Below are 18211 nucleotides of genomic sequence, written 5' to 3'. Positions count from 1 at the left end.
TACAGGGTTTGTGGCTGTTGGTCCTGTTAGCAGCACGTAAAACAACTTTTATTTAAATTCTGAATCGATTATAGCCTGCCTAGAAAGCGAGCAAATAGCGCTTTCATATAACGTTAATCACTAAAAAGCTGTCACTCACTTCAATTTATCGCACTCTCACGATTCCGTGAACTGCAAACAATATCTTATTTACAATCGTGTCTATGTGTGGCGTTTAGCATTCAGTGAATTCTGACAGTGTCACCCTGTATCTATTTATATATTTCTTTATTAATATTTTAATATATTATTATCTTATATTAACCATTTTTACACACGAGCAATATCCGGCTTCGCTCCTCCCGACCGCAGACGCAGGTTTACAAGCCACTTTTTCCAGCGTTTTTCAGTCAAATTCTTGACTTTTCCCCCCTTATGAGCAACCCATTTTTGTACACGATAAAAGCTCCTTGTGGTTTCTCGTTTTGTCGGATTTGAGCATCCATAAACAACGCAAAACACTGGCATTTTGAGTTTCTGCTAGTGATTTCTATGGAGAAAAATCACTTCCTGCCCTCCAACTGCATTTCGCGCGTCATCAGAATCACGTGATTCCAAACAACCTATGGAGTAATTTTTTTTTTTTTTACGTCCGCGTTTCGACTTCAGCAAATCAGTTTGAGCAAATGCAAACAACGTGATTCCAACATCCAGCCACGCAAGAAAACGTGCATTTTACCCTTTTATACAGTCTAGGATTTTACCTGATGGAAGACGTGATCAATAAGTCGTCTTTCTTTAATGTATAGCTAGATAAAACAATTTACATTTAATGGATGTAGGGTGAGAAATAGTATAAGGTTAATGCACATATTTGTATTGCACAATGGGAGAACATTTAACTGTTCATGAGGTAGATTGCCTGTAGCCTATATACTGCCATTCAAAAGTTTGAGCTCAGTAAGATTTTTAATGTTTTTTTTTTTTTAAGAAGTTTCTTCTCATCAAGCCTGCATTTATTTGATTAAAATAAATTTTGTGAAATAGCCTATTATTGCAATTTAACATAACAGTTTCATAACATAAATAGTTTCTATTTATACTTAATTTATTCCTGTGAAGCAAAGCTGAATTTCCAGCATCATTACTTAGGTCTTCAGTGTCACATGATCCTTCAGAAATCATTATAATATGCTGATTTATAATCAGTGTTGGAAACAGTTGTGCTGCTTATTATTGTTTGGGACCAGTGATATTTTTTTCAGGATTCTTTGATAAATAACATGTTAAAAAGAACAGTATTTATTCAAAATAAAAATTCTGTGTTAAATATACACTACTATTCAAAAGTTTGGGGTCAGTAAATTTATTTTATTTTCTTTTTTTAAAGAAACTTTTAGAATACTTTTATTCAGCAAGGATGTGTTAAATGGATAAAAAGTGACATTGTTAGAAATGATTTATATTTTGAATAAATTCTGTTATTTTTAACTTTTTGTTTTATATATGGAAAAAATAATTAAGCAGCACAAGTTTCAACACTAATAATAAATCAGCATTAGAATGATTTCTAAAGGATCATGGTGACACTGAGGACTGGAGTAATGATGCTGAAAATTCAGTGCTGCGTCACAGAAATAAATTATATTTTAAAGTATAATAAGGTAGGAAACCAATATTAGAAATTGCAATAATATTGAACAATATTACTGTATTTTTGATCAAATAAATACAGCCTTGATGAGATAAGACTCCATAATTTTTTTTAATGATATAAAAGAGATATATATCAGATATACATAATAAGCCTGTGTGTGTGTGTCCCTTATTCTGTCCCTTATTTTTCTATGAAAAACCAAGATTGTCCCTTATTTTCCTTTTCTGAAGTTGGCAACCCTAGACAAGACGCTGTGGTGATTAAATGATTAAAACGAATTTAGTACTATAACATACAGGGTCCTGCAAGAAAAAGACAAGACCCGCAAATCCGTCGCCACAGAACAGCAGAATATGAACGCATGTGCAAAGTCTCTCGATAAGCATTTTCCTCCTGTAGAAAAACATAAACACTTAATATGGCATAATGTATTAAAGGGGTGGTTGACTGCCTTTTTTCTTTGCTTGATTGTGTTTATGGGGTGCAATATAACATGTCTTCATGTTTTGTTTGTTAAAAAAACGCCTTATTTTTCATATATTTCACCTTTATTGTAAGCCACTTTCTCCATTGTCATTTGAACGACCGGTTGACTTCCTGATTCTATGAAGCCACTCCCTCAGAAATAGACAATGGGCCCAGATTGGTTAGTTGGCCGGGTGTGTTGTGATTGGCTAAACCGCCTACTGCACGTTGCCCGAAAACTTCACGCCCATTATCATTATGGGCGATAGTTGCATGTGCTCCGGTGGAATGTAAATAATGGTGTCAATATTGCCGTATCAATTTGAGCCAAAATCAGACCCAGATAGTGGTAATGAAGAGAATCAAGCAGAACCTCCGCAAGCACAGCTCTTAAAGAACGTTTCTGAATGGTAAGTATTTATTTTTTTTATTTCTCTCAAAGATTTTCGATACGCTGTTACATGTAAATGCTACTGCTGTTTATGTTATCTTCTCAGATACGGTTTTCTCCTGATTAAAGATTTAATGTAGCTGAATACATGACTGGGTAGTACCATTTTTTAAAAAGTTATTGTTTTATTTATAGAATGAACAACTGTCTGTCTATTCACAAACTTAGTTTACTCACAATTTGTCGTTTTCTTTAGGTGTACTTGTAGCAGCTGTGTAAAAATGCCAACAGAAACTGAAAACATCTGTTGCAAAGAAATATATAAGGTATTGTAAATATATAGTCCCAAAATTATGCCTATATACTTTATAGTTATGTGTTGTCCTTTTGTCATAAACTGTAATAGAATTATATCAAAAGATGAAGGGAAGGTCACTGCACAGGAATTACTTATTGTCTAACCATTTTTTTTAGGTTGTACAACGAATTATGCAGGTTCTGGACCCACCTACATGCATGGTTCAGCATCCAGGCTTCGAACCAAACTGCTTAAATGCATACACTTTACAAAATATACACAATATTTATATAGATGACTATGGAGCAGTGCGATGCATTTATTGTTCAAAAAGTTTGATGTGTAAAATCACTTTTGTAAAATCAGTTACATAGCAAAGAGATAAATAAAACAAATAAAAGACATGTAAGATATTCACAAATAATTATGTTTCTGTATCAATGTATTTATAACATCAATATTTTCACATGACATTTACATGTTTCCAGTAAAAACAAAAGTTTTATACACTCTTTAAAAATTGTCCTTTCCTGCCATAGGCGTTTTCGTTACCTGGCCTACCGCAGCTTTGTCAGCTGGTGCTGGGGCTACCTAGGACGAGATATGAGGGTTGTCATCCCGTCATGTGTTGTTCATCGGATCCGCCAGCAGTTTCCTGATCCAACTGGCCAGTATGTTGGGTTCCGGCCCCCCCTTGACTGAAGCGGGACACATGGCGTGCAATCACATCTTCCTTTGATGGTTTTTCAAACTGTGAAGACGGAGGTCGTGGAATGGGAACTGCATTCAGCTCTTCTGTGTATGGCGTGGGGTCCAGAAAGACTTGATCTACCAGAAGACTGATCAGGTCATCGACATAGTCTGTAAGAAAAGATGAAAACCTAAAGTCACTATATTGTTTTATATAACTACTGATAAACAATCCGCCTTTGCTGTGCTGTTTTCATGTGTATTATTTATTAATAATTATTTATTTTCTCATTTATTTTATTACAGTTATTTATTAGTTTCATATTGTTGTTAATAAAAAAATATTTTGTTCAACTTACTGTATGTTGGGTCGGTTTTCACTGGCTTTGCTGTGCATTCCCCCTTTTTGGACTAAAAAAAAAATGAATTTGAACACAGCCTGTCCTGTAGTTGTTGTTGCCTGGTCACGGTCAGCATTTTCATTGTAGTGCATGGCTGCGAGATACAACCTTTAAACAGAGAACAACACATAAAATATGACAACATTACTAGACAGTAAGAAATTGTATTTTTTAGTAATATTGCTAAATATGCCATTACGCCTGTTACCTGCACAACATCCCTATGAAAGGGAAAACCACGTTCTTTGGTGCGAAACGCAGAATAAGGCTGTGAAATGCATCCAGTGACGATGTTTGGAAGTAGTGACTGAGTTTTTCTACGTCCTTCAGTACTCTCTTGTTGTATAGCACCTTTCCCAACTTGTGGAGTTCCACTGATCCTGTAGCGGCACAGACATGAAACTATGATGATATGTACATTTTACCAGTTCACTGTCACATTAGTTATACTTTTTATATAGTCATACCTGGTTGGAACCATTTCTTTTGATCCCTGGAAACGCTGTCCAGGTGTTCACACTTGGGGAACAGAGGGTTTTCGTGAACATGCACATTTTGAATGTGGTTCAGCAGTGAGGTCCACTTTGCCACCTTTTCTGGCCCAGACACAGAGGAAGTTGCACTCCACTATATGTGATTTTTTTTATGCTGCGCAACCATGTCTTCAGCACCTTGCAGTCTTTTCTCTGTGAAAGTTTGTCTAGTTTCTTTGACAACCCTATACAAACACATACGTCAGTTGTATAAGCATTACTTTTACATAACCAAATCACAAGCGAAATGTACATTAACAAGCCTGTAATCATGTTTATAATTAATTCAATACAAATAAGAATATGTACCTTTCTCAAAGTGCCACACGTCATAGAACTGATTGATACTGCGTTCCCTCAAATACTTTTGAATCTGTGGATGTCTATCGGTGATAATGTAGTCAACAGCTAAACCATTTGACTCCAGTTTATCCAGGCAACGCTTTAATCCCTCCTTTTCCATGTGGTAACTGCCTCCCACCTCATTGCTCTATTTTGGGAATAGCATATTTAAAATATGGAAGTGTTAACAGTAACAGATTGCAGAAAGAGTAACAATTTTTTTTAGATATCTAGGAGTTACTAACCTGAATTAGTTGAATTTTGTTGGTTTCCACATGCATCAAAGTATAGCTACCAAATTTGGCTGAGTGTCCTATGGCACACATAATCGAAAGTAGACCATAAATGATACCAGTAATACAATATTTTATGAAAACTACAATACTTTCAAAATAAACAGCCTAAATATTAATATTGTTGCAAGCATACCTGGTGTGTCAGCGCACATATCTCCAGCTAATGAAACCTTTCCCTGCTGTTGCAGCTGTGTAATAATATGTAGCTGATCTCTGTTCCACTTATGTATGATGGTAGGCTCAATGAAATTCCTGGCATGTTTCCTGAAAGTGCTATATTGCGTCATCTGGAGGTTCATGGCCTTGAAAATCAATGAAAGAATAAATACAGAAACATGCATTTACATACAAACTGAAAACATAGTTATTTTCCTATAAATGTATTCGTAATATGGTTTTACATACCTTCTGCAGTTGAACAAAGGATCCACCGGTAAAATATGTTGCAGCAGACAGTAACAGGTTACCAACTGGTGTACTCCCTACTATGGGCTGGCTCTGCCACTGTCTGTGGTACTGACACTTCTCACAGAGCTGAGTGAATGCCACAAAAGTCCCCATTTGGCTGCTTTGCTCTGCTCATTTTGTCTTACAAATTGGACAGGACCCCAATAACTCTCTTAGGCAACTTTCAAAAACAATGTATTTTTTTTTCACCAGAGTTAGTCTGGGGATCTATCCTAAATATAAAAAAATATAAAATTTTCATATTTTTATATGTTGATTGAACCGTAATTAATTTTTACAAATGTGAAATTTATAACTCATATAAAACTGTTGTATTTATAACTTACGACAATTCCGATTCCTCAGTGGCAGTACACTCTGGGTTATATGTCGAGTCATGTGGTTCCACTTGTACTTCTGATTCAGTGTCATCCTTTTCCTCCTCCTCCAATACCAGACGAGGTCTCTTGCTTGGTCTGAACATTGAGCCCTTTATTGGTGTCGAAGACAGATGCACATCTTGCAACATGACAGTTGTTTCAGTACCAACATCTTGACTAGAAACTGTTGCCTGAATGCCTACAAGTGCCAAAACCAAAAATACGGTAAACCACTTGTCATGATATTACAAATCAAGTGTACATGGAGACAATTTTCATGTTTGCAATTTTCAATACACAGCACAGTAGCTTTTTAATTAAATAACATGTTCTAAAAATGAATTTTACAAAGTAATACATAAACACTTAGAGTGTGTACTTCATACCTCTGCTCCGTACGTGGAAATCCCGCAATGTGGCTGTAGAAAATTGTGTGGCCACTGATCGCATATTTGGCGATATCGCCGTGGATACACTTTCTGACTTCATAGGGTCTGACTGACATCCAACTTCAACACCTACAGATTTATTGGGGAACTCTTGTGTACTTGGACCTTCCTGAGATGTTGACTGTAACAAATGACAATGTGTAATTACTGATAATTTATAGCTAAATATACATTTTATATGTATAACAGTAATAAGTATGTGGGTAAACACTACATAAAACCTGTAAACAAACCATACTGTACACTGATAACACGAGCTGAAATTTGCTGGTGTGATTACATATCATTTTGTTGATGTTTGTACACGTTTGTCTTAGGCACGAAATAGCATTTAACTAACTGGCTACTAACGCCAAACAGCGTTGGCATTTGTTTACGTTCTTGATAAAACCAAAAAATTATGTCAGAAAGTATACATGGAAAATACATTTACAAATATTAAAATATACTTACTGGTTGGGGCCCAACAACTGCTGCCTCTGGTTTTAAAGTGGGAACTGCTCCATGTTTCAGGAATAGCCTCTGTGTGAATCCGGCATTGAACTCGTGTAGATTTTGGAAGCTGTCTTCTGTAAAATGTGCAGCACAGACAGCTAAATTAGGATTGTAATTGTCCGGAACATAATTAAACATACATTTTAACCATTGTTCACAAACTACAGCGTCCGTAGGAAGGCCGAACACAGAAGACCTGATAGCTGGGTGAAAATAACACAGTTTCGACGGCATGGCTACAACTCTCCACTATAACTCTTCCTCGTCTACAAAGCCGCAGAACATGGCCTCGCCCCCTTTTTTTGAATGTTCCCGGGGGCAGGGTTGATGTAAATATATGGGTTTGTGACGTAACGGACCTGGGAAGCAACTCGTAGTCCCATACGAGTCGTTTTTGTAGGCATGAAACTGCCAGATTTTTAAAAGACGATATCTCCATTTGCATTGAACTTTCAGCGCCGCAACTTTGCAGATACTGTTCATGTACCAACAGCAACATTACACACTAACTACCATGAAAAAAGTGAAATCGCAATCAACCACCCCTTTAAGATACATTAAGTTCAAATTCGATATATAGTTATTATTTAATGTACTACAAGACAAACAGATGGCTATGAACACAATGCGCGAACTTTCACTTGTCCTCCCATACAGCAAAACGCTTAATGTTGTATAATAACGGACTATGGTAAAGACAATACAGTAGCCTATATGTCTTGTTGTTGACTCAAAGTATATACAGACCAACAAATATGAACGTGCATTTTGAAATGCATTAAGTGATTTTAAAAGGATCAACTCCGTACAGGCAAGCAGACGAACCCAGAACGCAATGAGTTAAATTGCACGTTAAACATTTTCCTCCTATAGAAAATCATTATAAATAAAACACGTAATGTAGTTTAATGGACAAAGACAATGACATAAAAGAGCTGTAGACAGTTTATTCTATATGGAAAAACGCTTAACACAAAACTGTGCGTGTTGCATTTATTCTGGGCTCACCTGCTTGCCTGTACATATTAGTTATGTATATTAATAATGTAGAGGAGCATATTGAGTTTGGCCTTTTTAGTCCATTATGCCACATTATGCCACATTTTGCGGTATGGGAGGAAAATACTATATACTGTATATATTCATTATATTGATAAATTGTATATTTAATTTGATATTTTAATAGCATCTTAATGCATTAAGCCATGTTAAGTGTTTATGTTTTTCTACAGGAGGAAAACGCTTAAAGAGAGACTTTGCGCATGCGTTCATATTCTGCTGTTTTGTGGCCACGGATTTGCGGGTCTTGTCTTTTTCTTGCAGGACTCTGTATGTTATAGTACTAAATTAGTTTGAATCGTTTAATCACCACAGCTTCTTGTCTCCATTGGCAACACGCACGATTTGTGTCGATTACAAGTGATGTCACAGGTAGCGGAGAGTGCAAGTGGCGATTGCAAGTGACATTGTAATTTAGTTTCTTTTTTTGTGTCTTCACCACCTGGCTACTGTTGTAAAATGTTGAGAGATTCAAACAAAAAGTAATAAAAATTACTATAATAAAAAAAAAGTAATCAAAATAAAAAATAAAGCCTGCAATTGATGTCACTAGCGGAAGCGCAAGTGTCTGAAAATGCAAGTCTGAGAGTAAAAGTGCAAGTGCGAGACTGCAGCCAGACCCTTATCAAAATCTTACCGACCCCAAATGGTTTGAATGGCTGTGTGTGTGTCTCTGCAATTGCATTAAGTTACTGAGAGTAACCGTGCAGCTCTTCATTTTTTCCTTATAGGCTCTAACACTTTGCCCTGCTGTCACTTTGTCATTTATCATCTCTCATACTGAACATTAAAATGGAAGATGACACACAGTAAGGTACCTCAGTTATATATATATATAAAAAAAAAAAAAAAAAATTAAATGTGGTTTATTTGCACCCGACAACTGTCCATTTGCATATGGAACTTCAACTTTGTTTACCTAATTATGAGTCTGATGTAATGACACATGGACTATCTAAAGGCTTATAGAACATCGAAGCATTTGCGCTAACCCTCTGTTGCAAGGGAAACACAACAATTAATTTATGCCATTGTTAGTTTGGTCATCTATTTCACCAAAACAGTGCTAGTACTGGCTCTGCCTGCCATCTGCTCATCACAATTCCCACATTCCGGCTACTTCATTACACTTGGACTGAGATTAGCAAGTGACACCAGACTGTTCTGCCATGAATAAAACATCAATAACATTCTTGTCCAATAGATTTCCCATGTTCATCTGCGCGGAAATGGAGATCGCCTCATTTTTCCACAAGAGAGTTCAGTACGTACTCCAGTACCGCGGCTCAATATTATCACTTCCTTTGAAAAACTGAGTTCCTTTGAGACGACTTGTAGGGTTGCCCTCACTGTGCTGGAGCTCTGAATAATTCAGTCAGGCCAGGAGGACACCTGCTGTCCCATCAGCACAGCTGGGGCCCTGACTGCTCTCCACAGCTGCCCGGACACATGTCTGCACTAATTGAAGTTTGGGGCAAGAAAGTGGTTTATTCTCCACAAAGCTCAAAGAAAAAAGATAGACAGACAGTGAGAAAGATGACGTTTTCTAAGATGAAGCATTCTACATCTCAGAATAATCTCTGAGGGACGAGTCCCACTTCGTTGCCGTAGAGCGGGACTTGCTTTGTATTGATCTGAGCGGCTCAATCAATTAATCAGGTCCTCATCTTCTGGACTGATGCAGCTCGGAGAACAGGAAAACCCATAGGCCATGTATGATTTACTTGGAAAAAGAATGAAAGCGAAACAAGCATGACCTTGACTTTTTTCTTTTTTCTTCTGCAGACCCGAATGGAAATTTGTATTGTGTTAAGTCAGAAGAAATCCGCTCTCAGGAGAGCATGTTACTTTTAAGCATTGACGTTCCAAAGCTGCAAACAAACTTTTGTTTAAATGAGTCATTCTAATAAACAAGTGCCTTTTTTTCCTTAAGCAAAACAAATTGTTCAGCCTTTAATATAACTCAGCAGTGTTGCTCATAGACTTTATCAGATTGACTGTGCATGTGAAACTATGCAGATGTATGTATATTTTTATGTCAAACTGAGATGTTATCTCTGAGAAGGAGTTGTCATGGGAGGAAGTTCTTGGAAAGCTCTTTATTTCTGATGTGTTGTCGGCATACTCCTGATTTTCATCATGGCAGTGTGACAACTGCTTCCTCAATGTACCACCCATCATTCTAAGATGTGCGTCCATCCGACATTACTCAGAGAGAGAGAGAGAGAGAGAGAGAGAGAGAGAGAAGTTCTACTTTTAAACTGACTTTTTCACTTTCACAATGGCACCCAGACTGTATGACATACATACTGTACTGATTAATATTTATGCCATAGTATATTTTCAAATAGGGGTGTACAGTCAATGCAAATGTAATCTAAATCTGTTGCAATGACAAAATGATTCATATTTGTATTTAGATAGAACCAAATGTGGCCCGGGGCTTAAACCAGAAGCGCATCAAAACTAAATGATAAGATGTTTTAGGTTGTTTATAGTTTTCACAAAGAAAATATGTACTCATAAAATGTGTAAATAAATACACACACACACAGGTTTGTTTTTATGGTTTAAGGGGACTAGGCGTAATGGGTTTTCTACTGTACAAACCATATATTCTATTGCCCTACCCCTAAACCTACCCCTTACAGGAAACTTTCTGCATTTTTAGATTTTCAAAAAAACTCATTCTGAATTATTTATAAGCCTTTTGAATTATGGGGACACTGAAAATGTCCTCATAAATCACCTTCTCGTTGTAATACCTATGTCATACCCATGTTATTATACAAATTTGTGTCCTCATAAACCACATAAACATACACACACACACACACACACACACACACACACACACACACAGTGCTTAACAAATGTATTACAGACCACCACCACCCAATGTAAGGTTTGTGCTACAGCTGCCCTAAACTGGTGTATTATTTATTACCAAAATAATTTTTTTATGTTTCTGTAAAGGTTAATCCACCAGTATGTCTGAGGTCGATTAACGCGGATACGCGTTTTGAGGCATCTTCTCCTGATCACACCGAAAATAACTTAAATTACACTTTCAGTTTTGATCTTACAGATAAGAGTGACTTTAAAATTTTAGTTTTTCACTAAGCACGCATAAACGTTGTTTTCTCAAAAACACAATCACATACATACATGCTGCTCACATATTATTGTAGCCCAGTTTGTGCTGATTATGGTGCTACTAAACTTAGTCATTAAAATGTTTATTAGCAACTGAAAAAAGCACAAATGTCAGGACATGTCAAAACTTCTCCAGGGCCCAAAACACCATCAGACCCCAGAGGGTTAAGCTGCTAAAATATAATTGTTGTTATCCATGAATTTTTGAATGTACTGTTTTTACTGTTTTACAAGGCAATATTTTTTTATTCAGATGCCCAATAAAGTGTTTTACATAAAAATAATTTTTAAATAATTATACAATAATCATTCATAGCATTATCTATCTATCTATCTATCTATCTATCTATCTATCTATCTATCTATCTGTCTTTCTGTCGGTCTGTCTGTCTGTCTGTCTGTCTGTCTGTCTGTCTGGACGGACAGATAGATATATATCATTAATATAGTTCACACTTCAGTCATATGGGTTTCGTTGCTTTGTATTTTTTTGATGATTTTGAATGTTCATTAGAAATATCACTTGATCCTTGTGCTGAACTTTATAACTTTAACCAGTCTATTCAATAATTCAATATAAATCGTTATTCATTTTAAAGTCAATATTCGTGCCATTCCAAATAAGGTGTTCAGCTTCAGGCACATGCTGATTCCTAAACTTGCCATGCCTGTTTTATTTGTTTTTTTTGTAATTAGGTACCATTAACACTAGATCGCATTGTAAAACCTCGACATATGGCGACGGGCAGGGTGCCCCCCTGGTTGGTTTGCGTCGAAAGTTTCTAGTTAGCAAGTTTTATGTTCCCTCTTTTCCCTGTTCAACCCAGGCCTTCAGTCCTGAGGCCTGCAGGTGTGTAGCATCCGCAGAGCAGATGTGATTAAAAGGTCTGTGCTACGCCGGCACCGCAGCGCTACATGTAAGAAAGCATCTGACCATTCCATCCTCTCCTGTTCATGTGACCCAGTTCTAACCTCATTTATGTTGGATCCCTATGCGTTTCCTCTTTGCCAGGGCAACTGGGATAGCTATTAAGCTGCATTCATCAAATAATTACTCATAACTTGGGTGGTGTGGTGCTGGGTGAGCTGTAAAAAGATTTTTATTTTTCAATTAACGCTCTATTGGTGTGTGGTTTTGGGTTTGGTTTCCTATCATAGCAGTTGACTGAATATAAAGTGCCTGCCAATGCCATTGACAACAACTTGAAATGGGAAATCAAATCAAATCCCAGAGGACCCTTCTATGTCTGTAAATAGGCAGGTTGACGTTCATCTCAATGCCAGCCAACACCAAAACATGCAATTAGTAGATTAGCTAGGGACGAAATATGGCTTCATAAGAGTGAGAGGAGGAGGATTAAGGCCTTTCCAAGTGGATAGTGACATATCGAGAGTTTGAGGCACAGGTCTAGCCCAGACTAATGAGGAGTGATTTGGGGGTTAGCCTGAGATATAATTACTGCATCCACCACTGCTGCTCAATGAGCCTTGGTCCTCTCGGGAACGGTCCATTTCCAGTCGGTAATAGGGAGCAAGGCTGGGGTTGGCTGATCAAATTGTCTGCTCAATGGCAGGTTTTTGCTTTCCTGATTGTCCCAAAAGACCCAAAGAGATTGACCTGTGGATGTGTTTTCTCTTGTTGTTGCCAAATTTAAAAGCCAAAGCTCTCCCCAGGTGTGCCGTTTGTGCTCCGGCCCTCTTCCCAACGATGTTTGATTTATGTGAAGCCATTCAAAGACAAGTCCATAATGGAGTTCTTGCGAGCACAACAAATTTGGACTCCAAAGAGTCGGAATAAAAAAACGCATACATACATAACTGGCCGTCATTGCCTCAGCATGTAGTAACTTGACTAATGTGTTGTGGAAAGAACAAGGGATAACCCAGTTTACCGTGAAACCCACCATCTGGAAGCGCGTGTCCCCGGTGTTTGTCTCTAACATGGGGGACAGGCATTTGAATATGTAGGTGCATTCTGCACTTGACCTGATCCTTGCATGAGAGATGTGCTACAATGCACTTGTTTCGGAGAGAACGAAACGAGTGAAAATAAGCTGGTCAAAATTTAATGAGGAAAGGTTTTGTAACCCGTCGCTTTGTGCTAAAATGCTAGATGAGTTTTACAAATTGAGTTTAGAACTTATCTGGGGCTTTCATCTACATTTATACGTTCTAGAAAAGAGAGCGCTTTATATTCTGCTTGTCAAGTAATTGAAGTTTCTCTGTGAATGACCAGGCATTCTGAGAAAGCTTGTCAAAGGACAAACTATAGTATCGGGCAGATGGTTTACATTGTTAGCGGAAGTTTATCAGTTCAAGATCTTAAATCTATTTTCCTTGCTTTCACAAGTACAGCACAAAAAGCATTCTCCCATCGACCTTTGTCGAGTTGTCATGACAACATGAGCAGGGGACCTCTGCTTCCATGTCATTGCCTGCAGATCCCTTTGGAATTAAGCTCAGCACCAAGGCCCACTGGGTTCTGCTATTACAATACAATTTATTCATCTGCAGACCTGAACACCAGTGTCTGTACTGAAGAAAATATTTAGCGATTTACTTGAAATATGTTAGTGCTCATCATTTTAAGAAGGAAAAAACCCTTTCCTGGCCCCACACCATTTTAATTAAGACATGTATTAAGTTTAAATTTAAATAGTGTCCTTCTATGTTAAAATGCATATTGGCATTATTATGAAATTGACAAATAGGTCAATGACATGGCACTCACTTTTTTCTATCTGAATTAGTGATTTGAATATACCTGTTCTGTAATGAACATGTTTTTATTTATTTATTTATTGAGAGTCAGAAATGTCAATATAACTGTCTGATATCACAATGAAGAAAAAAGGCATTTTATTATTAATTATTTTATTATTATTTATTATTATATAAAAAGGGATATTATTATTTTACAAAAAATAACAGAAAAAATAAAGTAGTATCAGTTATATCAACCTGACATTTTTTAAACTCAATAAAAAATAATAAAATATGTCTGTAATGCTTTTTGTAAATATATTTATGTGTGTACTTTTCATCTGGTAAAGAATTGTTTTTCTCCTCAAGTTCCTCTGAACTGCAGAAGATATTTAACTTTGAAATGATTAAAAGTATAAATGTCAGTGTATCTCTGGCGACACGGTTTCCTTGCAGACCACCGCAATTGTCTGTAACCATGTAGTTAATAATAAAAAACATTGAGAATTGAGAATAAATCAGGTATGGTTTAAATGTCTGCTGTCAATATTCATTTTCATAATTTGCCGTCGATCCAGTCACAAAACAGGAAAAGGTCATCTGTAATATATTGGAAGAAGATGAAAAGGCACCGCTGGTATCACGTTTTGATATCCAGCTCTATTTACACAACACAGCTGAAGATGCCGGTAGCAGTCCGGCGTCTTTGTCTATGGATTACGCTGAGGCCGGAGGTGACACGTAAAGGTGACATAAGGGTGAGAATCTTCATCCTGTGCGGATGGCCGTAGCGCCCCGTTGGCTGAGATGAGTATCAGCTGAAAATCTCTACGGTCGAGGAAAGAGCGTGCTCAGAAGCTGCCGTCGCCTAACATTCATCATCCACCACATTCAGTCTGGAAGAAATATGCCTTTGGAGCTGCCATCTTTCATGGGAGTCACTGTGTGAAGCCACCATTTGTTTTGTGGACATAAAGTTCCTTTAATTCTGCTGAAAGAGTCACAGAGCTGGGAGGCCTCTGGATAAGTACTTCAGCCAGCAGGGTGATTTGCCATTGGCTTATGTCATAAAGCACTAAGTTTACAAGCAACATATGCTGCAGAAATTAATCTTAGGTTCATCAGGTATTCAGGGGTTCGTGCTTAAATTAAAACAAACATTGATCTTGTAAGAGGGGGGTAACTTGTTCGACCTGATCCGAAATGCATGGACGTGATAAATAGCTCAGAGACCAAATATTTGCAGTGGAGCTTCTTCATTTAGGTGAACATATCTTTCAACAGCCTATAAGGGCATTCATTTTAAAGACTGCAATTAAAAAGACAGCTAATTTAAACCATTTGATACATTTCTTGGAATATTCTCACCAAACTGCCATTCATGCAGAAAAAAAATCTGTCAAATTTTTTATAAAGAAAGCTGTAGATTGTAGACCTTGTCTAAAAATAGAGCATACATTTATGTTTGTTTAGTCTTTAATGCTTTTTCCAATATATAGAGCAAGATGCTGCCCTTGTATCAGAGCACTCAAGGCATGTGCAGACGTGCGAGGACATGAGAGACTTGGCTGCTTCTACATGGTCTGTTGGAATATTGACAACTCTGAGAAAGATTGGTATAATGGTGAAATTATTGATTGGCACCTTGTGGAGAGAAAAATGTGCATGTGTTGGAAAGAGAGTGGGGGGATAGAGAGATTTAAACCTGAAGATGAAATTTCTGCACCAATAGCATTACCAAACTGAATTGAAAACATGATGACTGTTCTCAATCTGGTTTCCTGAACACTCCCCATCATTCATTGTTCAGTTAACAGATAGTCCCGCCTCTCAAAAATATATTTTTTTATGCACTCATGTCAATGTGAAGTTTGATGAATGCGGTCATTGAATATTAAACAGAATCATTCATCTTCAGTAGGACTGGTTACATGTAACTGAAATGCTTTTCAATTGTCAAGCCATAATCTGTGACATGATTGACAGGGAAGCAAAAAAAAAAAAAAAAACCTTGCAGATCTCTGATGAGAGAGATATATGTTTAGAATAGAATGAAGGCTGCATCTTTGAAATGTAGTTAATTTTTATAGTACTTTATGGCAAAGGTAGAAGCAGAGCCGATCTTCCCTATACGCAAGCTGCGTAGGGCCCCCTTGCTCTCAAAGATGATTTAATTTTAGTTTTTGAATTTTAGTTTTTTTAATTTGGCCAGTGGTTATGAAAACATGAATGATCATTTCTTTTAATGCGGTGCACTGTCGCCCTTTCTATGTAAAAATGTAGTGCTCGAGACTAAAAAAACGAGTTGAAAGCATATCGAGCCGCGGAAGAGACACGTTTCTCAAGCGCTTTCCGCGTTTCAGTTTTGCGTAGGGGCCCCCAGAACTCTAGGATCGGCACTGGGTAGAAGCATTCCATCAAATGTAAATTTATATTGTGTGTTTATATATCATAATCACACAAACTAATTTATTAAGCAACATTTGATTTACCGACTAGCAGATGAATGAGCCTCCACAAAGGAATCCAACACAAAGGCATATCCACTCCAAACAGTATTCGATTGAACACAGTAACAATCAGGCATGTATCCAAACACACATTTGGAAGTGAAATGATAGGAAAAAGAAAAAAAATATTCTGAAAAATAGAAAATACCAAAAACAAACATAAACATTCCTCCCACATTCTAAATAAAGAAGGAAAATAATATTCAAATATAAAGGTTTCTCAACTAGGACTTTGTCAACCAACAGTTCAAGGTAGCACAAAGAAACATGCGTTCCCTCTACCCAAACTGAACTACTTCTTCAGGCAACTACTCACCTGATATACAATCCAGGTGTGTCTAACGAGCGCACTCTAGTGCCTCGTAGTATTACAACACATATAATTTTTAATTCCATTACCCTAAGTATATGGAAAAACTGTGACAGACATTTCACTCTGTTACAATAGTATGTATATCTATCTATCTATCTGTCTGTCTGTCTATCTGTTCTTTCTCGTCCTCAAATCTGATTGGCTGATAAGAATGCGATATTAGAGTGATAACAGAACACTTCCAATCGGTGGCCTCGTGCCTATGTCCAAACCTACAGTCGAATCACAGCCGTGCCGATATACAGCCATATCTCAAGTCTACTCGTGTTATATTACTCACATATATACAGTATGTGTGTGTGTGTGTAGCTAGAAGTAGCTCAAATGATTCCCATGACAAAACATTGGGTTATTTAATGAAATGATGATGAACGAATCATCAGTTTGACCGTACTGTGACCTGATGTGCATCAGACATTTGTGATTGGTTATTTGATTGCTTTAGATTCAATGCCACCATATGGCCAAAAAGATAGTCCTCAAAATACACATTAGCATTCAATAATTGTATTCATGTTACTGACAAAATGGTGAATTGACAGGGAATTTCGGTCACTGTGGTTGTCAGATTTCCTGTAAAGGTCAAAAGTGGCAGTGACAATATAGAAGTGAGGACTATATCTTCATAAAATGTATGTAAAATGTCTTGGTAAGAGCATGAGGGAAAAGCTCCTATATACCTTCAAAAAAGTTAAATATTTTTTTTACCTTTGATGCAGATCATGAGTTTTTGTTCTTTGTGAAGTGTATCAGCAGGCTAAAAAGTTAACAGTACATCTATAGCAAGACTGCCAAGCCATTTGATATAAAGAGATATAAATATATTCAGCTAACCAAAAGGAAACATTTACTGGAACAGAGGAGAGTTTCCAAAAGCAGACAGAGTTTATATCTTACACCTCTTGGGATCTCGTTCTCTTGAAGGGAATGTTTTACAGGCATTACAACCAAGCACGGATCTCCTGGGATTCCTGCACAGGCAAATATCACTTTGCCTCATCCACATTTTTTCATTGCATAAAAAGATGGAAATATGCACAATGCCCTGATTTCCAAATGCACTTGTGAGTGGTCGTATGTTAGAAACTGAGAACAAAATGTATGAAATAAGTAGGCCTCCGACAAAACAAGCTGGTGTTGTCTGAACTACTACTGTTCCTAACAAAATACAGCAAGAAAAATTATAACAAAAAATATAAGCCTCAACTTAGGTATGTCTATCTTGGTCAGAGATTGTTCTGGTTTTCAGAGAAAAAATTATATATGTCAAACTCATATCCGAACAGACGATCATAATGGTTAGTTATGGTTGGACCTTCCTTGACCTTAAGGTATAATGCATTTGGACTACTGCGTATGCTCTGAAGAGATGGTTTGCCTGTGTTTTCCAGATTTTCATTAGCAAAAAAATGGCAGGACTACTATTACGCTAACCCTTGAGGAAATAACTCATGTATTGAAGTGTGGCTGTGTCAGAACATATGACACCTTGTTTCTTTTGCAACATCTCTGTGTAATAAAATGTGTTCAGAAACAAAAGCAAAAGTTAGACTATCCTTATAGTGTCTAATATACATACATTCAAAA

General features: G+C 37.1%; 1 pseudogene; it reads right to left on the bottom strand.

Moving 5' to 3' along the window:
* Positions 1-3403: 3403 nt before the first annotated feature.
* Positions 3404-5351, bottom strand: LOC107564084 (uncharacterized; annotated as a pseudogene).
* Between the last annotated feature and the right edge of the window lie 12860 nt (positions 5352-18211).

This window comes from Sinocyclocheilus grahami, unplaced genomic scaffold (assembly GCF_001515645.1).
Source record: "Sinocyclocheilus grahami isolate Dianchi unplaced genomic scaffold, SAMN03320097.WGS_v1.1 scaffold909.1, whole genome shotgun sequence".
Classification (NCBI taxonomy): domain Eukaryota; kingdom Metazoa; phylum Chordata; class Actinopteri; order Cypriniformes; family Cyprinidae; genus Sinocyclocheilus; species Sinocyclocheilus grahami.
This window is presented reverse-complemented; position numbering and strand designations above follow the sequence as displayed.